Here is a 25874-nt window from a genome sequence, read left to right as displayed (position 1 = left end):
CCCATTTTCCCCATTTCCCTTTCACAGCACTGAGTTACTATTCCCATCTCTATGTCCCGTTTTCCTCCCAATCTGTGGTTCCTTTTTACTTTCCTGGGTTCTGGGGGTTATTCCAGGTGATGTATCACACCAAAAAGTTTGGAGCTATTTTCTTCCACAAAAAGGGAAGGAAGAATATGTGGCATTTGTCTTTCTGGGTCTGGGTCTCCTCATTCAGTATATTTTCTAGTTGCATCCATTTACCTATGAATTTCATGATTTAATTTTCTTTTTCTTTTTTTAACAGATGAATAGAATAGATGTGTATCATATTTTCATTATTCACTCCTGGGCAGAAGGACATTTAAGTTGTTTCCATTTCCTAGCTATTGTGTGTGGCAATGGACGTGACTGAACAAATACCTGTGAAGTAGGATGCTGAGTCCTTTGGTTATCAAATCGTTCTTGGTTCAGTCTTGTAAAGAAGAGCAGAACATTAGAATTACCAAAACAGTCTCTGGAGACATCATAGTGACATATAAATGTCACATATGCATATAAATAGTCTTTATAGACATCAGAGTGAGCTCTGTATATGCAATCTCAGACCTGGCTCTGTTCCTGCCCTGGCAGATACTGCCATAGAGGGATTGTTTCAGAGTGTGTACTGGGGTTTCTCTTCTAGGGAATTTTCCCAGTCCTTGATGCATAGTTGGAGGATTGCAGGGTTCTGGAGGCATAAAATATGGGTTGCTGGGGAACTGTCTAAATATTATGGGCAATGCAGCAGCATATGGCATGCAGTGGAATTAGAGCAGCGAGAAAACATCTCCATACCCTTGAAATGTAAGCTGCTAGTTTAAGATACTGGCAGGAGTGTATTCAAATAAATGGATTAGTTTTTATTGTGCTGTTAGACTCAGAGTGGAGACCTAAATATGAGACTTCCAAATAGCTTTCATCCAAGGGGATGCACGTAGACCCCAACAAGGAAATGCATAGCAGATCAGAGAGGACTCCTGAAAGGCAGGAGAAATGAAGAACTTGGTAGCTCCAAGGATCTAAATAATAACATTGGTGTTACACAGAGAGCAACTTGAACATTGCCTGCAAAGGTGATGTTGGAGATACATAATATAATTGACCCCTGAAGGCCACCAGAAGGCGAATGAGTTTCTGGCTTCCGACTCTATTGTGTGTTCTGAAATCCCCAGCTCTTAGGTGCTCAAGGTTACAGGTTTGACTCTCAGATTCCAATAACTGTTTATGAACCTTAGTTCTGGGTGTTCAGTCTGAAGTTCCCCACCATAGGACACACTGCACCCCCCTCTCACTTACACTTCAGGTGAGGTGCGTTTAAAGAATTGCAGTTCTTTGTACACGTCTCCATGAATAACAGTTCTGTGAATGCTCTTTTCTTTCGCAGACTATGCTGCACCCCGTTTCCTCCCTAAACGAACACTGCTAATTTGAAAATTCAAAATGCACCCAGCTCAGGGGCCCACGCTAGTCACATGCTGCAGCGTGAACAGGAACTGACTGCAGCTGGGACTTTGTGGCTTTTCTTGTTTTCAGTCCTTTTTGCTTCTCCTCCATAGACAGTCGCTACTGAATTTTTTTTTTCTTTTCCTTTGTTTCTTTTGATGAAAGAAGGGACAAAATGTCTCATATGTCTCTTTGCCTCTACCATGAGATTCAAAGTTTAAGGAATAAAACTATATATAGACTTTCCACTGGTCTCAATATGTAGTTGGGTTCCAGGAGCAGTGGAAACAGTCCCTTCGTGTTCTCCAGTTTCTCTTACACACTGTCCTGGAGTTCAGGAGCCTCCCCTCCCCTCTTGCTTTCTTTTTGATTCCTTAAAAAACAAACAAACAAACAAACAAACGAAACCATCCTGAAAGTAGTTTAAGTGCTGTGTTGTTTTGTTGACACTACTGAGTATTCTTACCTGAAGAATACCTTCAAGAATCTAGTAGGTCTCTACAATAAAGTGTAACAAGTAGAGAGGATGTAAAACATTCGTTGTGTGAAAGATTGTGTAAGAATTATTTTCAGATGTAAAACCACCCCTTTTTCTTTCTTCAGTTCGAAGTCCTTAAAGTATAATGCATGGATGTCAGCAAAACAAGATCCAAGTTCAACTACAATCCAGAGTAAAACTAGCAGGGCCAGGAACCCTTCCATTTTTTACAGTAGTATTGAGATAATCTTATATCCTATCTTATTGAAAATAAAATGGCTCACTAATCCAAAGTAAAACTAGCAGGTTTGCTGCAGAAACTCTCAGTATGCTGCACATGGAAATGCTTTAAGTTCATGAACTTGGTATAAAGTTAGTTTTTCTTCAAATATCAAGAAATGGGAATGTAACAGACAGATATGGAAAAATATTTGAATTTGTTTATGATCCAGTCAGAAGTTTATAAATACTGCTTTTTCATCCCTATGGAGTACAATTTCAAGTCAATGTAAAGTGTTTTAAATGTCTGACATGAAAAATAATCGCCTTGGAGGATATTAGTGTTCGAAATGTGGTCAAAGAGAAATGTTATCAGCCAACAGATAAAAATTCAGCAGGTCCAACAGAGCGACTCTGTGGTCTTCCTGTGTGTCACTCAGCTCAGCGAGACACAGGTTTTACTGAGTGGACAGAAAATGCCTCAGACTTCTTGTCTCTAGGCTGCTGCATTTCTGGAGAAGGAAGTAGGTTAGTCAACTATGTCATCGATGAGTGACAGACAGCTAACACATTTTGTATGTCTCATCAAGTGACAAGGTGCGTGCGTGCATGCTGTCACTTAATCCTTTGGGGAGCTGTGATCTGTCACATTGTCCTTTTGGCAAAGCTTTGTTATCTTTGGTCATGGAAGACTGTGCAAACGGCTGCTAAAAATGAAAGAATACAAACTCACTTATAAGAATGAATTTACATCTCTCTTGCAGTCTGGAAAGCAATGATGTTATTAGTGGTTCTCAGCTAGGATGATTTTACTACTCCAGGGGACATCTTAAAACTTCAGAAGCTATTTGGGATTATCCCAATGGGAGGTGGTGAAAAGGAGAGGGGACAGGATATTGTTCAATGTGTTGCAGGATTCTTGGGGGCTTCTTACATCCATCATCTGGCCCCATCGTCAGTTTGGTTAATACTGAGAAAAACTGTCCTACATGGATTATCAGAACGAGGAAGTTAGTACCTAATATACCCATAATTTATTCTTTCATATTTAGGAAGATAACTTTCCATGTTTTTAGTTTTGATATAAAATAAAATAATTATGTCTTTTGTAGAAAATTTAGATCCATAGGTTATAATTGTGTTTTTTATAATCATGTAAAAGAGATTTATTTACTATTTTGTTTATATGAAGATTGATTAATCTTTTCTACTCATTTATGAATGCCCAAATAGAGGCCTTCCTCAAATGTGATAATAAGTTGAGTAAAATTCATTAAATGAAAATCCTAAGCCAGATGTTCTGGTGTTGACCTATATTTCAAACTACTCAAGAGGTTGAGGGTAGGAGAATTGCAAGTCCAAGATAGCCTGGGTAATTCAGCAAGACTCTATTTCAAATAAAATGAAAAAGTAGGGTGGCTAGCTCAGCAGCATAGTGCCTGCCTAACATGCACAAAACTCTATGCTTAACCCCTCAACCCCACTGCTTGGGAACGACACAGTTTTATCTTATGCTTAAATCATAAGCATTGTAGACACTGTTATATCATATTATGCTGAGCTAGTAATAAGAAGACTTTACTCTCCTTGTTACAGCATGGAGTACATAATGTTACTACATATGTGGGAATCTGTATCCCATTTGGATTTCAACTGTGAACAGCATTTTTGCATCCTTCTCTCTTAATGTGGCAGAAGGTAGGAAAAAAAAAATCCTCAAAAGCATGGAAAGGATCTTTCCATGGATGCAATTCAATGAGTTTAAGAAATGAGGTGCTACTTAGCTGTAGCAAGCAATCATATCAGAGGAAATCTAATTTCAAAGAAATCAGCTCTTAGTGTCTCAGGCCTAATTGGCACTAGCTCCCTCAGTTTTACCAAGGTGGGAGAAAGAAGCTATTACATGTCTGCTAACTAAATTATGATGACCCCAACCATGTAGCACTCTAATTTCTGAACCATCTCTTGCAGCATTTTCTAATTACCTTTAGATTCATTTGTTCACCACATGGCTCCATGTCCCCCCCCTCTGACTTGCAATGCTCCTAGCTGTTTGATGCCTTTCTTCCCTAGAATGTGTCTCTCCTGTTGGTGCCCCTCATTATATAACCCGCTGCCACTGTCTGATGAGCTGAGAGTCCCGAGTCTGGTTCTAAACAATCAAAGAAATAGTTTTGACTAACTGTATACTTGTCTTTCCTCGTGAGGCATTCTGATACCTATAGATGGATGACAATTCCATTTCACACAAGTAATTCCTACAAAGAACTCAAGCCCCACTTCTTTTTCCCTAATGCAAGGAAGAGTTCAGACTTCTTATATTTGTGTTTCTTGTCCTTACTGATAAAGAAAAATAACATAAAACATCAGCTCAGGTCCCTGACTTGTATGCCTAGCCTGGAATATTTACTAGCATACACATTTTTTAATTTGTATTTAAATTGCTGCTAACAATGCAGATGTAGATCTTTACATTTATGTAACAAACAGGTCAGTCAGGAGATGACAAAGAATAAATAGTCCCTTCCAAAATCAGGTGAAATTATCTTTGCTGGTAGCAAAAGCTAACTGTGGTATTCCAAGCGGTTCCTCCTAACTTTGTCTTTGTCACATTTCAAATTCTTTGCTGTTCAGTTTCAGCCAGAGCATGCTGTTAATTGAGGCAGCAAAATACTGGATAAAGAAGTATATCCATATATATATATATATATATATATATATATATATATATGTTTTATATATTTATTCATAGCCAAGAGCAATGTGGTCCCTAAGGAAGAATTTTAGCATGACTTGAACTCTTTTACTTCATAGTATAAGATAAGCATAAGATAAAAGACTTTTACTTTTGGCTGCTAAATACTGAGATTTTTCTTAACTACATTCAAATTTGTGCTCTGCAGCTCTGTCACACACTTAATACAGATGCAGCTGTCAACCTTCAGTGAGGTGCTAAGAGGATTCTCCAACTCCCATATTGCTATTTCAACTCCTAACCTTACCTAGGCTGACATATCTGCCCTTCTCTTCCCTTAGATTTCCTCGTCTAACTTTGTGGTCATTCAGTTCTTAGTTCCTCGGGTTTAGAGTCATTCATTATTCTTATTGGAAGCGGTCTTGAAACCCATCACCAATCCTGTGAGTCCTAAGGTCTAGGGCCTTTCATCAGTTCTATCACCATCTCCAATCAGCATCTTTGTGACAGTCTTCCAGCTAGTCCCCTTTATCCATCTTGGATCGTAGACTAACTTCAGTGCAGACAACCCAGGCTAGATTGCTTTACAAACTCCAGTGGGACCCCATTTCACTCACAGTAACATTCTAACTATTCCCCAGGATGGAGAAGGCCCTTGGAATATGCTGTCCTTCCCCATGACCTACTAGTGCTGACCATAGACCCTATTAAAGATACTTTGCAGATGTGCTACCTATCAAGTCACGTGGAGGGTCCCCATGCTTAGATTAAGGCTTTGGGATTCTTCTTTTAAAAAATACATCATTTAACCTATTTTTTTTTTTACTAATTCATGCAAAGCTCTGTAACCAGAGGGTCTCCATGTATAGATTAAGGCTTTGAGATTCTTAAGAAATGCATCATCTAGTTAAATTTTTTAATTAATATATAATTATATCATTTTTACCCTCCTTCTCCTCCCTCCTCTTTGTCTTACCCACCACCATTCCCCTCAAATTCACAGCCTCCTCTTATTTAAGCATTGTTGTTACATACATACATACGAATGAATAAATGTGACTTACTTTGTCTGTTCAATGTTGCCTACATGTATATGATTCTAGGGTTGGCCACTTGGTATTGGGTAACCCACCAGGGGACTCATCCCTGAGGAAGACTAATTCTACTCTCAGGAGTTGTTTATTGCTTATAGCTCTTTATTCAGGGGTAGGTCCCCATGAAATTTTTCTTTATCTACATAGGGATGTGAGGTAATGTTGGAATTGCTCAGGTCTTGTTTAGGAAGCCATGCTGTCAAGATTTCATGGGTGTGGCTTCATAATCTCACAGCAGACTTCCTGGTCCCCTGGTTCTTACACTCTGTTCCCCAATATTATACCTTATTTTTTAATGTTGCCTGAGCCTTATGTACAGCAATTGTGTCAGGATGTGTGGTTGGAGTGTGCATCTTAGTCAGCTGTTCTCTGCATTTTGATTAGCTCTGTCTATCTGTAATGACCTCCTTCTGCTGCAAAAAAGTTTCTTTGATGAGGGGTAAAAGCTGCACTTATCTGTTGGTATGGGAATAATTATTTAGATGCAATTAGAAATTATACTGGTTTAGGACAGTGGTAGTAGTAGGTTCTCCTCTTAGGTCTGTGACCTCTCCAGCCAAGTGTAGCTGACTACTGTTACAGTACCAGGCACGATTTCTGTCCTTTTGTGTGGACCTAACTCCAACCGGACAACTGGCAGTAACGCCTCAAGATTCAGGTGCTACCATTTCCTATTGTGAGCATGCAGTCAATCCCGTCTTTGGTGTAGCTCATAGGCTTTCCAGTTGAGTAGGACTCCCAAATGTCCCTCTTCCTTGGTATCTTGTAAAGCACCTCCTGACACTGTGAGAGCTAATCGTCAGGCATCAAGCTTCTACAGGGGTGCCCACTCAATTCCTCTAAGTCTGTGCCTGGGGTTCATCATCCATTTAGCAGTAAGGCCTTACCTTCATATTCTGGGTGGCAACCAAGGTCGACATTTTTTGTATTATATTTAATTTCAGATAAATATAAAACAATTTTTTCTTATGCCATTTTTTAATTCCTAATAATTTTAAGTTGAGCCTAAAAATTGTGGCTATGCATTATGTAGCCAGTCCTAGCTTGGGCTCTTCCCTTTATCCTCAAGCTGGCCTCTTTATACCCTTTAATACTTCAGGCATCCTCCCTGCTCTAAACTTTTGCATTCATGGATCTCTTGGAGAAAGCTCTCTCTTACATGACTCATACCCTCATCATCTTCAAGTCTGCCCTGTTAACTTTTCAGTGAGATTTAACCTGCACACAATATTTATATTGCAAATGATTGACCTATTCTCTTTTCTTGGATGTTATTTTGTTCGTTGAGTTTAAGGCTTTGTTATATACTGAATTTTTTCTTGTTGATTGCCTTGTGTTCTACAGATTTTCCCTGAGTGTAATAAGCTTTGTAAAATCAATCAGTTTTTTGTTTGTCCACTGCTTTCCACTGTTGCAGTACTTAGTACGTGCTTGATATGTGTTTGTAGAATAAGTAGGCATTGGAACTTGATATCACAATCTGAGATCCAGCTTTGATATTCATCTGCTGATAATGCTGATAAATATATGTGTAAAGTTTTACTATAAAATGTGACTCATGTCATTTATAGAAAATTATTTTGTTGAACTCAAATGTTATGTGTTTCAACCTATCACTTGGTTGTCTCTAAAATCTGATCAGGTTACATTTTCTATAAAAATAGTTGACTTCAGGATGACGTTGAAATTTGAACTGCCGTCTGGGGAGGAGAAGCACTGACTTTTCAATATAAATAATCAATTGAATCAGGATTCCTTATTAAAACTAAAAAAAAGTTACTCCCTTACACTTTCTCCTTATAAACAAATCAGCTTTTAGTATGAAAAGAGCTTTCTGGTTAGTGAAATGGAAACCTGCTAGTGGCCAAGTACTCAACTGGGGCTGAACTGGAGATGGAAGTAAAGTAGGTCTTAATTTTACTTTCATTTCAGTTATGTGAGGCTCCAAGCACATGAGACTGTGACACATTGTTATACCTCTCCTGGTTCCAAGGATCAATTTTTTGTGCTGGTCCAGGGCCACTTCCTCTCCTCCTAGGAGGCTAATTTTTCAGCAGTTCTTCTCTAGCTTCTAGCCCGAAACTCCCTCATCTCATCATCCTTGTACAGTCTCTCCCATCAGCATGTTTATGTACTTAGTCTTCTTTTCTTTTTCTAAAAACCCAGAGCTCTGGTTCTCATTACCTCCCTTTAGCTATTGTCCACTTTCTCCTTTTTATAGCTCATCCAAAGCAAACAAAGCAACAAACCCCAACTACCATTGCTATCTCCAACAGCAAATGAAAGAGTAGTTTAATTCCAAATGAGTCCTTTTGTTTGAAAGATTCTATAGAAACTGCTTTTGTGCTGGGTAGATATTATAAAGGCTGAGAACCCTGCTGTTCTCCGAACCCATGTCAGGTCAGGGGAATCAACATCTGTAACTCCAGCTCAAGGAAAGCCAAATGTCCCAGCTCTCATGTGAAAATGCTCACATGCTGGCACGTACACCTATACTTAATTAAACGTAGTAGCAATAAGTCTATGAAAATGATAAATTGCTCTTGTCTTTAACATTAAAACCAAGTTCCATGCTTGAATCCCTCTTACCTGACTTGTGAATAGAGTCAGATAGAGCTGGTCACTATTTCCTCCTTCAAACATTTGTTTCACTTAGGGTCCAGGCAAGCCTGGTTTTTCCCTTACTACACTGACAATCTCTTTTATTTTCTGTTTTGTGTTACCCTTTGTCACTTGACAGGTTTGGAGTGTCCCAAGGCTTGCTCCTCATGTCTCTCCTGTTTAAGTTCTCACTGACATATCTGTAAATGCTGACTCAAAATTTAAGATTCTCCATTTGACTGTTTAATTCAGTGATTTTTCAACCTGTGGGTCGTGACCCCTTTGCAAACCTCTAACTTCAAAAATATTTACATTACAATTCATAACTCTAGCAAAATTACAGTTATGAAGTAGCAATGAAAAGCTGTATTAAGGGGTTGGGGATTTAGCTCAGTGGTAGAGAGCTTGCCTAGCAAGCACAAGGCCTTGGGTTCAGTCCTCAGCTCTGGGGAAAAAAGAAAAGCTGTATTACATACAATGTTGCATTAGGAAGGTTGAGAACCACTGGTTTAATTGGTTTCTCAAAGCTAGGCTCTCTATATTTCCCATCATGCTTAGCTGCATCTTACTGAATTCTATTTGCTCTCCTTGTAAATATGGGAACTCCATTTTCCCAGTAATTAGGCCACAATCTATATAGCCAACCCTGATTCCTTTCATCTACAGTCTGAGGTATATACCTCGTGAACTTTCTCTTCAAAATATATCAAGAATATGATTGCTTCTCACCACTTTTTCTGCTATTAATGTGGCTTAAAACATTACTGTGTTCTTTTTTTTCCCCAATGATATTGATGCCATCTTAGACTTTCTTTTTCCATTTCACATTCTGTCTATGTTCTTCAGTCTAGTCTCAATATAATAGGTAGTGAGAACTTAGAATAAAGGAGAGCTGACCATTCCTTCCATGCTCAAAATCTTCCAGTGATTTTCACTTTCACGCAAGGAAAGCCTAAACCACCAGCTCTGTTTTTGTTTGCTGGATCTGATCAAGGAACTCAGAGTCTCATGCATTTCATGTAGGGATTATACCATTAAGTAAAAATAAAATGTAAACATTCTATTTATAATTTTTCTGATTTAAATTTTCCTTTTTGTTCTTAATTTTACTACAAACATTCCTTGACCGTGTCAGGTGTCTTTTCTGTACTATAACAGAATGTCCTTGGCTATGTAATTTATTTATAAAGAATGTCATTTGGCTAATGGTACTGGAGGTTCAAGGAAATGCTACCAGCATCCTTTTTATTCTATTTTTGCTGTATTATGATCTGGTAGAGGGTACCAAATGGTAGGTAGCACAAGCAAGTCAGAGTGAACATGCTTGTGTAACAAAGCCTCTCCTGTGTAATGCTAACTTCTCCACCATCTGCTCAGAGGGCCCACCTATGTTGGAGAAGAGTGATGTTCTTAACGCTTTCACTAAGCAAGTGGTATATAAGTCAAGGTAAAATACCTGATGTTGCTTTACTTCATAGTCTATGGTATATGGTCCGTAATTTTAACCCATACCACTCTAGTTATACTTTCCAATTCATGGAAACGATAATCAAGAGGGGGTGGGAGGGCTAAGGATGTAGTTTATTGGTAGAGTGCTCATCTATCATGTGTGAGAATCCGTATTAAACCCCTAGTTATGAAAAGCAATAATAACAAGAACATCAAAATAAAACAAAAAAACTTAGGGGGGAATACATGGATGATTGATGCATTCCTGGAGTCCTGTATAGTACGTCTGAGTTGGTATGTGACTGTATGTTTAATATTTATCTTTGTACTCGTACCTAGTTTCTAGACTTATTTGAAAATGCTTAAGAGAAAGGATGCTCCCTGAGAAATCCCCATCATTTTGTCATGGAAGCTGAATCTCTGGTGCCCTCATACCATTCTTGATGCAAGGGCAGAAGTACATGGCGTAGAGCTCCTGTGAAAGTGACTAATGGTGAAAACCTTTTAGTTCCTGGAATATGTTAAGAGGCTCAGCTTGATATTAACAGGTATCTTCCTTTAAGGCACCTACACTCTTTTTAGAGCAGGAAAGTTTGGATTCTTTGTGGTATCATTCACTGAGTTCCCCTTAAATTAACCTTTTTAGACCCAGTAATTGAAAGGCAGAACAGGTAGGCTAAGCTGCCTTCTGAAAACTCCAGAGGGAAGGCATACACAGCCCTGGCTGCTTTCTCTTCACTACAGAAACTCAGTGGTATGGTCATGTGAAGGTGAATCAGATACTATGCACTTGATCTTTTCTGTCATGGATTTGTGATCTCAGACTTATTAGCATTATGTGCTAAGTACTAATTACATGCTTTTTCTTGTGTGGTTTCTTCATGTGGTTTGGAGTCTTTGTCTGTTTGTATCCCTAAAACACTAGCACATCTGAAGTGATCCATAAGTTTTAGAAATGTACCTTTTACATATCCAGATACTAGAAGGCACACAATTGAGGAGTTAATATACTTGGTTGTCCAGTAAGGACTGCTATCTGTTTCCAACACAGTATCTAATTGTTTTATCCTCTAGAGAGTGGGCACTCTGTATTCTCACCATGGCAGGTGATAAAAGGACAATGGATGGGTGATTAGGCAGATTAGAACCAAGAGTTCAGGTTGAATAGTATTGAATTTGTAAGGCTTGTTATATATCCAAAGGCAGAGACTAAATAAAGATTTTGATATGGTAGTCTGGGTTTTAAAGGAGAATAAGAGATAGAGGCATCAACTCAGAAGAAATCCACAAATACACAGGACTAGGTGAGAGCACCCACAAGGCAGATGTAGACGGAGAAGAACATCAGTATTGGAAGATGGAAAAGAAGGCAGGAACCATCAAAGATTCAAGGGTGGGTCTATGAGGGGATGTCTAGAGAGTTAGATCCCTGGGATTCAAATGAAGTAAGCAGATACTTTCCTGAGGGGTTTATGTTAAATGAATTGAGGAAAGGTAACTAACCTTGGGAATTTGAAGGATGAAAATCCTCAGAAGATCATGTACCCAAATTGTTACTATGTTCACTTGCTAGTGTCATTCATTTATTTAACTCATTTATTTGCCAGCATTGTTTTGACAGAGGGCTTATGCTCTGGGGCCTCAATATTTCTGAAAGACCAATTTCTATGGTTGGGATACATTTTCATGTAATGGTACCAAAAGTGTCTTAGGCAAATCTGTGGCGTAAGTAATAACATCTAGGGAAAGTTCACTTCCTTCCTCTTCTTTCTTCATGTTTCAACCAACCTCATGTCTCTGCAGTCACTGGTTAGTCAGTGTGAAAAAATTAAACATCACAGTTCTTAAATATGGATACGCAAACTTCTGTAGAAAGGGTAAAGGTCAATGAGGTTGTGTTAGGGGAAACTACACAGTTTGCTAGCACCTTAGAGCCAGCTGACTGGAAAGCTGAAGAGGGATTTGGAAACTGCTATACTAGGTAGTGGTAGAGTTTTTAACAAGGGTTCTGGAGTTTATGCTCCAGGCCATGTTTCTATCAGCCATTTAAAGAAGCAAAGGCAAAACAAAAATACCCATTGTTGGTGGCTGGAAATTTTAAGACTTGAGAATTCTTCTCCTGCACAGTATAATATAAGGATAGCTAATGCAAGTTAACAGATACCACACTAAGTATGAAAACCATTGAAAAATGTGCATGTTTAAGTAATTTTACCAAAACCACATAGGAAGTGGACCCCAACTTTTCTGAATTCATGGTCCATGATCCACCCATTCTCAATGCTGATAATTGAGGTGATAGTTACTTGATCAGCCAATGAATCTGTAATCTGATGAGCACGGCCATGAGTCAACGACAGGAACAAATAATTATTTGTTGATAAGGCCAAAAGTTGCCGCAGAAATACCTTGTGTCCTGGTCTTTAACAGATAAGTTTGAGACTTAAAATGAGTTTGTATGACTCAGAATGACTGTTCTGGATTGAAGACCCCAGGGGCTGTTGTCATGCTTGCTTGGTATTTCTGCACCCTCTCCTTTGTGCTTAATATCACTTCCTTCTGTCTTGCTTAGGCCATCTGTAGTTGAGAATGGTGGACAGGACTCTGGAACTAGCAATGTAATGGTTACATCCTCTATAGCATTACATGCACTCTGCATCATGGGGACTCTGTGTTCTGCATCTTAAAGGCTCTTTCCTGAGGCTTTTGGAGTTCACAGAGTCTGGCCTCACTTCCACTTTCAAGTACGTACCATAGGCAAGCACGTGGTGATTGTAGTTCTGCTCTGGTATTTCCTTTGCGTTTCAGACTCTGTGCTTCTCAGTTATTTACATCAATTTTCACACGAGTCCTAACAATCTCCTGTTGGAGTTATATTTTCAAGCATAAGTCTGACTACTTAGACTGTGTTTGCCTTCCTCACGAGGGAATGTAAAATGAGTCGATACAGTAGGTAGCACCTAGCCTGGTATTCAGTGCTGCATATCTCACATCTAATGATCACAGGATAGGTCCAAGGATTATCATCTCTTTTCATAAAACCATTTATCTGTGGGTCTTGTGACTATACTTTGAAAATCAGTTGAGTCATTAACAAGAGTTTAAAAGCATTTGCTGAGCAATTATTGATGCCCCAAGAGACTAAGAACAAAGAAAATCAGAGAATGTGACTTAATTTTGTTTTCTGTAATTACTATGGGCTCTTTTGGTTGTTAGTCCTGTTGACTATTATGTATTATGTGTTAAAGTTCAACATCTTCCTAGGTGTGAAGTTCCACATTCACAAGTTAACCCACCATTACACCCTGTTCCTTCTGCTTGATTCATTCTTTCCCAGTCTTCAATTTTCACCTCAAATCACACTTCCTCTGTTTAACTTCTCTGTTACATAGACGCTCCTTCCACTTAGCCTTTGTTTTAACACCCACTACAGTTCTAAAAATGGTAAGTACATGTACACACAAGCACCATTTATTTAATTTTTTTATCTCTCCACTATTCATATGTAGTCAGTCCATTTGTAATCAGAGACTGATAATGTCCCTAGCATTTGATGTGTTTCAGTAATCATTTAAATAAAACAAAATGAATGGTAAACTGGGAAGTCCATGTGCTCACATGACTAGAATTTGCTAACACAGACTGAGAGAAAATAACACAGTAGCTTTGAAATGTATGCTGTTTTATGGTCCCTGTCTCTCTTCAGGTGTCATAAATAGTAAGTGGCAGCGTCCACATATCATCTCATCTCAGACTTTGCATAGCTGGTTATAGTAGCTATAAATACAAGATTAGCAAATCTACTGTACCAGCATTCTTTGTGTTTCTGCAGAATTAAGGAAAGGGCTTCATATTTACTGCCTCAGATATCGAACATGCTTGAACTACATCTTGGGAAAAATCATTGTATGATTACCTCTCTTAAGCGTATGCTGTGGATTGAGGGTATCACTGCCAGTCCTTTGAGTAGTAGTTGAAGCACTATCTTTTAGGGGAAAACTGTACCCCTTCTCCTATATTCTCAGGATTCTTCAGGCAGGGCTTAACCTTTGGATCAAAAGCATAACAATTAGAACAAGATAACTAACATTTCTGATAGCATACAGAACTGAGTGACCAAGTCCTTTGTTTCCATGTTGTGCATAGATGTGATGTCATAGAGAAATAGCCCAGCTAGATGCCTGCGTGGCTCACTTCTTAACCTGAATGTGAGAACTTCACATCAACTGTTCCCTAAGCTTGGTGTTAGGTCTGCACTTAACAGTGGTGGTGTAAACACAAAACCATCATTTCATTCCCATATCTGTCAGTATACTATTCAAACAGAATTGCTGAATGTCTATTACAATAGTCTATGCATATTATATATACATATAACTTGTTTTGAAATAAAATAGGTTTATAGATCTCATTTAAAAATCTCTTAGAACTCACTATGTTTCTGATTAAAATAATGTTTTTAGATTTTACGACCCCAGAAAGAATGTTTTATTAAAATACTTAAGTTAGGAGACAAAACATGTACTTAACTTTCTGTTTGGTCTGATTTGGTAAATTTTATTGTTTTTAGAAAAATGATGTTTGGACTTGGCTGTTAAGAAATGGGGAAGTATCTTACAGGATCTTTTGATTAATTAGTCTGTATTTTGTTCAAAAAGGTTATAAACTAGGGCCAAGAAGATAGCTCAGTTGGTAAAGTAACTGCCATATAACCAAAAAGTCTGGAGTTCAGGATGCCTGGTAGTCTGCAGAAGTCAGGCCCAGCGATGGACATGTGTGACTCCATGCTCAATGGAGAGGGAGGTTGAAGAAACAAATCAGATCTCTTGAGATCATTGGCTGGGCAGCCTAGTTGCATTGGTGAGTTTCCAGGCTCAGTCAGAGATCTTGCCTGGAAAAATAAAGGTGTGATCCAGTAAAATACTAGAAGTTAACATCTGGCCTTTATACATGTGTTCACAGGTTTATGGACACCCACAGGCACATGGACATACTCTTTCTTATATGTTGTAAATTGATATTACTGGGCATAGAAATGTGTTATTTGTGGGTTTTATTTTTATTTGGATGGTTTAGTGTTAAAAATTGTGTTGCTTTAGTGTTAAAAATTAATAAATGCTCTATAGATTATGAGATAGATGAGACCATGTGATTCAGTATTGAATCCCTAAAAGATGATTCTGGTGAATCCTTACCCATTCAGTTGATAAGAGTAAGATCTGAAGAAATAATCTGAGATAGTTTACTTCAGGGCTAGGTGGGAATAAGCAGGACAGCATTATGTTGGACATGGCCTTCGTGACCCTGTGGACAGTGATCAGGCAAAGATGAACCCTCCCTCTGTCATGTCCTGAATATGTGTCAGCCCTCTGAGTGCTTTAAAATCAACTCAGACTAAATTGTTAATAGGCCAAATTTGATGGGCTCTAATCATACTCAGGTTAAGAGTTGAACCTGTTAGCAGCTTCTTGAACTATTTAGCTCAATATCATCACAATATCTACATAGTAAGTCCGAATGAGGTAGCAAGTCACTCGATTTTCCAATTGCATAGTTTTAAAAACCTAGCAAGATGTATTTTTGACAGTCTATGGACCCAAAGAGGTAACACTCAAGAAACAAAACTGAGAGTGCATGTCCTGACTGACATTGATCCATCTTAGTTGACTGCGTTTTTGTGACGGTGCATGGAAGTTGTGCAGTGCACAAAGACCATGTCTCCAACTCTGTAGCCCACCAGCTGAGAGCCACTCTCAAACAGCGGGTGAAGTCCTCCAAAAGAATGCCACTGTGGTTCTGTGAGATGGCACAGTGGGTAAGGTACCTGCTGAAAAGCCAAGGGTCCTGAATTTGCTCCCTGGGATGCAAGTCCTCTGATCTCCACATGTATACACTTCTCTCTCTCTCTCTCTCTCTCACTCACACACACACACACACACACACACACACACACACCACACTCACTACAGAAGCACACATACACATTAAATACATAAATAAATAAAATATATTTAAATATCATTGGAGACAGCACTGTTAATAGGGATGTCCTTTTCTACATATGGTTTCAAGAAATTCAAAAGGGAAACTGGAGGAAGCTATGGATTCTAAAAGGGGAGGGGAGGAAATTTCTCACCTGAAAACAAGACAGTTCTAAAAGAACTAACATATTACAGTCAGTGATCATAATAAATTTATTTTTTAGTATAAAGTGAAATATAATTTATACAAAGAATGTCTTCAAATCATAATAAGTATTGATCAATGTATTTATTGGAAGAAATGCTGGTTTTGGTCTAATGGAGCTCCTTTATCTTTCCCAGTTCCAACTCCTGATCTGTCCCCTGCATGGGACCTTCAGGCTTGTATCACAATGTGCTGGGGACACCTATCCAGTGGCCCACTGCAGCTTTTTGGAGGAGGTATAAGCCTCTTGGTTTTGTGTTAATGTTGTGTTTTGATTCAACCCAAAATGCCACCTGAAGCCCTCTCTCCTCCCCAGGCCACCTTTCTACAATCACAGGAGTCCAGTCTGTTTCCTACAGTCCCTAAAGTGTCCACTGCACTGTTCCTCTGCTCTTCTGACCCTCCTCACATGGAACTCTCACCCTGCATTCTTTCTCTAATCTCAACTGAGAGCGGTTTCTTTCTGCATTGCTCAAACTCTTTGGTACTGCTCCCCCACTACGCTCAGATCTCTGGTTATCAGCCCTGGTCACCGGGCCAACTTTTTACCAGTTTTTCTTTTTCTTTTTCTTTTTTTTATAGGCCTAAAGGTTACTTTGTTAATTGGCTGAAAATTCTCTGACGATCTGAAGCACATCTTCTCTATCTTTTCATCTAAATATCTAAAACAGCCCTTTGCAGACAGTAGGTATTTTGCATGTCATTCTGTCTAGAATCATTTTGGGAGTTTAAGTTAAACAAAAGCTGCTGAATCATTCTTTTTTCTCAATCCCATGATTTTGATCTCACATGCTGAGAGATTCCATTCTTGTAAACCAACATCTTTTGACTTTGTTTCTTTTAAATTTTAGAACGCAGAATCCCTGACACAGCCCACAGAAATGCCGTCCTTAATGTGGTTGACCCAAGCTCCTTTGCTGTGTTTTGCACAAGTTTTATATATTGCCTCAAGAAAAGTCAACTACTGCTGAAATGAACAACATGAAGCTTTGCTGGTTAGTCAGCCTTGTTATTCCGGAAGCAAAGACTTCCACAGAGCCTCATTTACATCCGCAAGCTGCAAAAGGAAGTTTTAGGCGAAGTGTCTGCCTCTGTTCAACATGCGTGTCCCACATAACCACATGGCGCTTACCAAACCACCTACATCCGTTCTCATACGTTATGCCTAGCATGTTCATATTCGTCGTTACTGGCAGTTGCATTTTTTCAAAAGCTTCTGAGTTCTTTTGTGGTGATGTGAGATGTGGTGGTTTGGGAGAAAAGCCAATGCCACTTTAAAGGTAAATACTTCCAATGTAATGTTTACACACCACCAAAAAGACTTATTTTATGACATGCCTTTGTCCTACTCCACATTTTGAGTTCTTCAAAGGCAGTGACAGAGACTGGGAGGTTGCAGACACTCAGGAAACATTCAAGACAGTGTTTAAGGAAAGGAAAAGGAAATCGACAAGTATACCTGGAGAGTAGAGAAGTAACCAGCAGTTGTAAAAGCAATAAGTCAATAGACAAATATTTGCAAAGAACTTTGCTCATGGGACTCCAACTTCAGAAACTGAGAAGGACTACATGCTGGCACAGCTCCATTCAGGTTTACTTTGTAATCCAACTTAAAATGAAAGCAAGTAAGATAAAGCGAGAGAAAAAAGATCTGCATATTTTACTTTGTTTCCTTTACTGTGTGTAGGACTTACAAAGATGCTATTACATTATGGAGGATATATTTTCCTAAGACTATCTATTGCCATAGATAGAACAAACTGGTACTGTGGTTAGCTTCTCTAGTGCTTGAAGACTATGCATTTTTCATGCCACTCTGCAGATGTCTGTCTCTTCTTGCAACATAGCTGGCAAGAAAGGATCAGTTTCTTTAAATTACTTTTAATAGGGTCCCATGTAACTCAGGCTGGGCTCAAAATCCTGGTGAAGTTGAGGTAACCTTGAACTCTTGACCTTCTTGCCTCCACCACCAAAAATGCTAGGAATATAGCATCCATCCCCACACTAGGCTTGGATCAGCAAGTCTTATAATCATAACTACAGCCTTTAAATAGGGCACATGGGCTCCTTTCCAGTCTATCATTATGTACACACACCTGGACCCATATATCATCACCTAGACAGAATGCATGTGTGTTGAAGAAGTCAAGGGTAAGTTGAGAATGGGAAAGTTTCTGGAGAGTGGGTGATATATTTATTTTAATCTGGGGTACACTACTTAGGTACTGTAGAAACCACAGGAACTTAGGATGGTCTTTGTAAAGTGCTTACTGCTCCTTTGTTGTGTTTATGGCTTTAAGTACATTGTGTTTGATTATCCTCATTTGTTAAATGACACCGCTAGATAGTCACCAACACTGCTTTTAGCTTCTCTGGTTAGTTAACCTTTGACCTCAGGGGAATAGAAGGTGATGGCACCTGGGAAAAAGGGGACTTGGAGGAAGTAAAGAGATACTGAGTTAGTCTCTTCTTGCTGGTTATGTTTATTTCTTAAGTTTTTCTTTTACCCATTATCCTTACATCAGGAAGTAGTTTGTTTTCCTGAGTTACAAGTGAAAGGCAAGGCTCAGTAGTTCAATTGTATCTTATAGAGGCAGAATATATGCTCTGCTTTCCCATTCCTTGGGCATGGGCTGCTTGAACTGCCCTGTTGGTTGGGGACCTTTGCTCTCATAGGAAACTAGATTAGTGACAGAGTAGCTCCAGCTTTAGTCTGAACCATAGGACTTGACTTAGAATGCTGTGGGACTTTAACAGATATGACAAAGTATTTGATTTGAAACTAAGTGTATAATATGCACTTAATAAATAGAAACATTTCTTTTTTTTCTGTTTTAAAATCATTATGTTTGTAAGGGATGGAGACATGGCTTAGGGGTTAAGAACACTGATTTTTCTTTCTAGCACCCACACGAGGGTGCATACCAGCTATAAATTTAGTTTCAGAGCATACCATACCCTCTTCTGGCTTCCCTGGATACCAGACACACATGTGGTGCACAGACACACATGCAGACAATATACTCATGCCCATAAAGTAAATAAACAAATTAACTAAAATAATTGTATTTATTTATTTAACTGGATACATTTATAATCATAGAATTTAGTGATTGAAATAGTGCCAAGAAAATATAAATTATTTCCATCACAGAGGCAAATATGTATATAGATATCTATACATATGTGTACATACCTATAATTATAGACATAAGTTTTAAGGCTTATAGACCCACTTATGTATATTCTCATACACCATGTCTGGCTATCTTCTTAATCATTATTTAAATAATTCAAGTAATAGAGGAGATATTTCACAATCACTGATGAGAATCAGCCAGCACATTATATGAGTCAGGAGGAGTCATCATAGCAAAGAGACACTGAAATAAATTTTGGCAGTGGTTACTAAATGTATTTAAAGGAAGGCTAATACATCTCCTTGGTTTCCAAAGTCATAACACAGGGTGGAATAATAACCTTTGTTCTTAGAAGCCAGGAATGACTTGGGCCATTCTGGAGAAGGAGAAAAATTCCTCTGTAAACTGATTGAGACCAAACTGGTGCCTGATATCATTAAATCATCCAGCACAGGACAAACCTTACCACTTTAAATAATTCTTGAATGTAGTTTTAAGATTTAAAATGTATATGCCCATCTGTAAGTGCAGTTACCACCTCTCATCAAAATCTTCTCTTTATGGCAAACAGAAATTCATTCAGAAAACCACAACTGGATACAATGCAGAGATCCCAGAGACCCCAGCCCAGTGGATACATCTACATCACAGCTCCTGTGTCATCTTGGGGAACATCCTTGAAGAAGCAGTGGGAAGACTGTAAAAGCCAAAGTACCAGGAACTCTGCTGTAAGCTTGTCTCTTCTAGAAATAGCTATATAAACCAGACCATGACAATGACAATGTCAACAGACATAATAAAGTGGAAAGGGAAAATTCCCTAGACAAAAAACATAGGCTACTGCTGAGGGAGAATTAGCCTTTCCCAGGGATGAGACCCCCCTAACACAACACACACACACACACACACACACACACACACACACACACACACATATGTGTATATATACACATATGTGTGTGTATGTGTGTGTGTGTGTGTGTGTGTGTGTGTGTGTGTGTAACAATAATCAATGAAAAAGAGGCTATCAGGGAAGTATGGGAGGGGTTAGAGGGAAGAAAGATAAAGTGAAAAATTATGTAACTATACTTTAATTAAAATTATAAAAATGATTATTGAGATCATAAATTATGAATTTTGCTTTGTATTGGTAATGATGTAGACCCAAGGTGAATTAATTATTTTAGTTAAGTATTAAGAAAACTGATCTTGCTGTTTTAGTGATGGTGAGTGAACTTGAGTTGGTGGTTGCTGTCTAAACTGGACAAGCAGGACACAAAGAAAAGTGACTGCTGAACTTTGCCAACACAGGGTAGGACAGTCCTTCAAAAATTTCTGCTTCACAGAACAGTTTGTGAGATGTTCTAGGATTGTAGGCTGAAGATGGATGCCCCAACATTACAGAGGAACTTTGGTTGACTGTCCAGGCAGCCAGATGTCCCTGTCATTACACAGTATTATACCCTTTTGAGGTCTTTGAGGGAGTTAAAGACTGAATAATTGAACTTATAGTTTTCCTTAGTTAAAATAAAAAGTAAATGAGGTATAAAATTTAGACTCCCAAAGATGAGATAGATAATAGAATATTATCTCTAATTTTGCCAAATACAAATGGCCTGGGTATGTAACTGTATTTCTTATTTGATAATTGTTTTTTGTTATATATAGTTGTACTATGTTAAAGTTAAGACCTTCTTTTTTTCTCCATTTTTTTAATTAAGAAGTTTTCTACTCACCCTACATACCACCCATAGATCCCACCTCCTCCCTCCTCCCACCCTTCAGGCCTCCCTCCCAAGCCACCCTCCATCCCCACGTCCTTCAAATCAGAATCTCCCATGGAGAGTCAACAGAGCTCAGCACACCAAGCTGAGGCAGGTCCAAGCCCCTCCCTGCTGCACCAAGGCTGTGCAAGGTGCCACACCACAGGCACTGGGCTCCCCAAAGCCTGCCTATGTACCAGGGATGGATCCCGATCCTTTGGCTCGGGTGTCCCCCAAATAGCTTGAGCTAAACAACGGTCTCCCACATACGGAGGGCCTAGTCCAGTCCCATGAGGGCTCCACAGCCACTACTCCACAGTTCATGGGTCTCCACCAGTGTGGACAAAGACCTTCTTTTTTAATTAGATAAAAAGTGGGAAATATTGTGGAATAATCTTTTTGTATATTGTGAAGATGCGTCTTTGCAAGGCACTTCCTGATTGGTTTAATGAAAGAGTTGACCAGCTGGTAGCTAGGCAGAGGCCATAGATAGGACAGTCAGACAGAATATGCTCAGAGGAAGGGTGGAGTCTCAGGAGTCATGAAAGGATGCAGAGAGAAGCAGGATTAACATGCTGTGTTGAAAGAAGGTACAGCTACATGGCAGAGGGTAGATAAGAAATATGGGTTAATTTAAAATGCAAGAGTTAGCTAGTAACCAGCCTGAGCTATTGGCCAAGCATTTATAGTTAATAATAAGTCTCTGAATGATTATTTAGGAGCAGCTGCTGAGACACAGTGAAACTCTGCCTACAGGTGATGGGTTCTGGGATGAAATGAGAGGATAGATTGGATACAGAAGAAATATTGGAATCTGAGCTTTAAGCTACCTATGGTGTGAGACCATGTGGTGTGATTAACAGTGACCTGCCAGTGTACTTGACCTTAGAAATAGCCTTTATAGAACAAATTTAAATACAGGACAGTTTTTTGTTTGAATTTTTTGTTTCTTTTTGTTTCTTTCTTTCTTTTTTTTTTTTTTTTAAATTTCTCTTTTGGTGCATATAATAGCAAAGAGTCTTAGGATTTAGAAAGATAAACATCAAGAAAATTGATTTTTAATATAACTTTAAATAGTCAAAAGTTTGTCTTTGTTAATTCATATGTATGTATACGTTAGTGCCTGGGAATGAATATGGCTTTATTTTTCAATTTTATTCAATACAAAATCAAAGCTAAGCTTGCTACTCCTTGCTTCCATTTTTCTGCTCCTGCCTTTCTCTCTGCCTTTGCTCTCCTTGCCTCCCATTGTAGCATCCCTTCTAGACTTCCCTTCCCTCCCCCTTCCCGCTCATTTCATCAACATCCCATAAGCAGCAGAGACCTACCACTGACAAAGGCATGCATCTTCTATTTCAGAAGTCAGGGAAGTCCAGCCATGGGAAGTGGGGTTGTATCCTTTTACCTGAGGGTGGTTCTGTGGAGGAACAACTGGAAATCCAGGATGACATCCAGAGCTAAGGACCTCCCCAAAGCAGCACCTCCTTAGTGCATCATACCACAGGTATAGGTAGAAAGCTAATTTTCATGTTAGTTCTAGAGCTGAGCAAGCAAGTCCAGGACTAATATTTACAGTAATATAGACAAATTGGAGTTAGAAGAATGGACTATAAATCTGTTGAGTACTTCCTTGGTGTTAAACACCATGCTATTATCATAGTGTCTTAATTAATTTTCAGTTAAAGGAATGGGGTGAACTGAGGTTCAAAGAGACTATGAAAAATAATGGAGGGTGCATTGCGGATTGTAGTTTTGGGAAACTCCTCGGGCCTGGCCTGTCTTTCTTCTCTTTACACTCAGCAGTAGAGTAGAAAGAGCTGAAGAGCAAGTTGTTATAATCAGTGGTGGTTACTTGGTTAAAGCAATCAAGTGTTCAAAGTTTATGCTTTTATTGTACAGTCATTTTCTTTGAAAAAGAAGGAACAAGGACTTTTCACCCACAATTTCGGTTTCCAGAGATGTCATTAATTTGTATCTGGCAGTGTTCTGAAACTTCTGGAAGAATATGGCTAATGTAGGTATAGCTTACTATTTAAGTCTGGTTGGTTGGTTGGTTGATTGGAGTTGGAAGAATGTCTCAGATGACCTTACTAGCGCATGTCCACACATACCCATGGATACATATATGTAGGTAAATTATGTTATTATTTTTATGTATAAATTGTATGTATGTATTGATTATTTTTGTATTCTTAAATATCTGAGTATCTGAATCCAAGAGCAGAAAAATGGAAACAAGGAGTAGCTAGTTTAATTTTTATTTCATATTGAATGAAATTGAAAAATAAAGCCATATTCATTTCTCCCTAGGTAGTAATTAAACAATTAAATTATTCTAAGGATAGTTTAGAGTGCTTCTTTGTAAACTTCAGTGTTTCTAAGAGTTATGATAAGTTATTAAAGCTAGATTTATGGCTCCACCTCCCAAGATTTTGGTCCAGGAAGGCTGGAACAGCATCTGAAATAGGCATTCCTCACAAGCTCCCTCCTGGGCTATTTGGCTTTAGGAAGTGAACTGGGAATAGGCCCGAGATGTTAAGACAATGGATATCTACATATTTTCTTTTTGGTATTCAGCCTTCAGCTATAGGTGAGAGGATGGACTTTGTTCTCTTTTTTTTTTTTTTTTTTTTTGATGAATTCCTGTCTGAATTTAACTTCTAGACTATTTAGACTATTTTTATTCCGAATAGTATCATGCATGTTGAATGAAATATATGCTTAATATCTTAAAAGGAGTAGCTGTGAGAGACTCTCACATACTTCAAAAACAGAGTTTTGGGATCAAATAAACATGTAGATGTTCATCATAGTAAAAGAGACGATAAAGAAAACAAGAGATAATCCAAAAGTGATATTTCTGCATAATGAAAATTTCCAAATAAGGAAGCTGCCTAAATTCATGCAAGTAATTCTGAACATGGCCTAGATTCTTCTGTACACAGCTTAAATTCAAGGTCTTTGTTGGATTTTTGAGAAAAGAAAATAATCTACTAAGAAATATTACTGAGACCGATTTTTTTATTATTATATTTGTGTTTTAATTTTACACATCAGCCATGGGTTCCCCTGTCCTCCCCCCTCCCGCCCCCACCCCCACCTTTGCCCCAGCCCCTCCCCTCCATTCCCATCTCCTCCAGGGACAAGACTCCCCTGGGGATTCATTTAAACCTGGTGGATTCAGTACAGGCAGGTCCAGTACCCTCCTTCCAGGCTGAGCAAAGTGTCCCTATGGAAGCCCAAGGTTCCAAACAGCCAGCTCCTGCACTAAGTCCTGTCCTTGGTGCCTGTCCTGAGACTGATTGTTTTAAAGAATTGAAAAATTCTTTATTATTATTCAAGACAGGGTTTCTCTATGTATCCTTGGATGTCCTGTAACTGACTCTGTAGATCGGGATGGCCTCCAGCTCACAGAGATCTCCCAGCCATTGCCTCTTCAGTGCTGGGATTAAAGGCGGGTGCCACCACCTCACATGAGACTGATAATTTTGCTTTCAATTCTTTTACAGACTCCAATTTTCTCATGCATGAAATAACACCTTTTCCCTCCTCTATGTGCTAGATTTCTGCTGCTTCTGTATCCAGTGGCCAAAATAATCCCAAATTGCTTCTTTTTTTTTTCTCCTATGTTCATCTTAAATCCCTCTTTAGTATCCAGTCTTTCCTGTTCCTGTTACGATAGCTCAAGATCAGCCCTTTCTTGGCACACACCAAATCATCTAACTTCTCTTGCATGAATTTGCCTGTGGAGAATGCACTCTCTGTCTTGCCCTCATTGGGAGTCAGAGTAGAGTTTTGGATTAGAACTTAGGTTCTAATAAAAGGCAGATTATAATGCAATCCAAGTTATGGTCCTTGTACAACTCAGTCATTATAGATGGTCTTTGTTGGTTTTCTTCTCTAGGAAATTGTAGATGTAACCGTCTTGTTAAATAAAAAACACAGAGCCAATTGCAGAGTTAAAAGCCAAGAGGTCAGAGCAATAGCTGAGAGCTGAAAACCTTACCCTTCACTGCTTCTGCTGTCTTTCCTCTCCGCCAGAGGCCTACTTCCTGTGTCCTGTCTTTTATATAGACTTTCTGTTCTGCTTTCTCATTGGTTGTAAACCCAGCCACATGACCTCCTCGTCACTGCCTGTCTATACAGAGCTCCAGGTCTTCTATGGTTGGTATTGAGATTAAAGGCATGTGTCGCCATGCTGGCTGTGTCCTTGAACACACAGAGATCCTGCCTAGCTCTGCCTCCCAAGTGCTGGGATTAAAGGTGTACACCCCCTGCTTCTGATATGGCTTACTCTGACTCCAAGGCAACTTTATTAATATACAAATAAAATCACATTTCAGTACAAATAAAATATCACCATAGGAAATGGGACAATGACAGAAATGATCATGGATTTGTGTTGGGACTGAAACTGGAAAAGGCATGCAAAGTGCTTTGCCTGGTTCCCAGCATGTAATGAATACAACAGATGACAACAATGAAAATTTCTACTACTATTAACCAACCACACGTCCCCCACCTCTTTGAAACTGATTTCCCCAAATCTTTCTTTAGTGTACAGTTTATTACTACTGATAAGCCCCTTCAGATTTTTCTTTCTTCTTTAAAACATCTAAAAGAATTTTAGGGCATTTTATTCTACGTATAAAATAAAAGTTTGATGGGAAAGCCAATACTTCTCATACTATTCTCAGCTACTTACCTACCATATACCACCACTACCTCTCACCATTCCCAGCATTCCTAGCTGCCAATCATGCCACCATCATCTCTTGCCTGTTG

This window comes from Onychomys torridus, chromosome 11, assembly GCF_903995425.1.
Source record: "Onychomys torridus chromosome 11, mOncTor1.1, whole genome shotgun sequence".
In the NCBI taxonomy this organism is placed as follows: domain Eukaryota; kingdom Metazoa; phylum Chordata; class Mammalia; order Rodentia; family Cricetidae; genus Onychomys; species Onychomys torridus.
Note: the sequence above shows the minus strand (reverse complement) of the source record.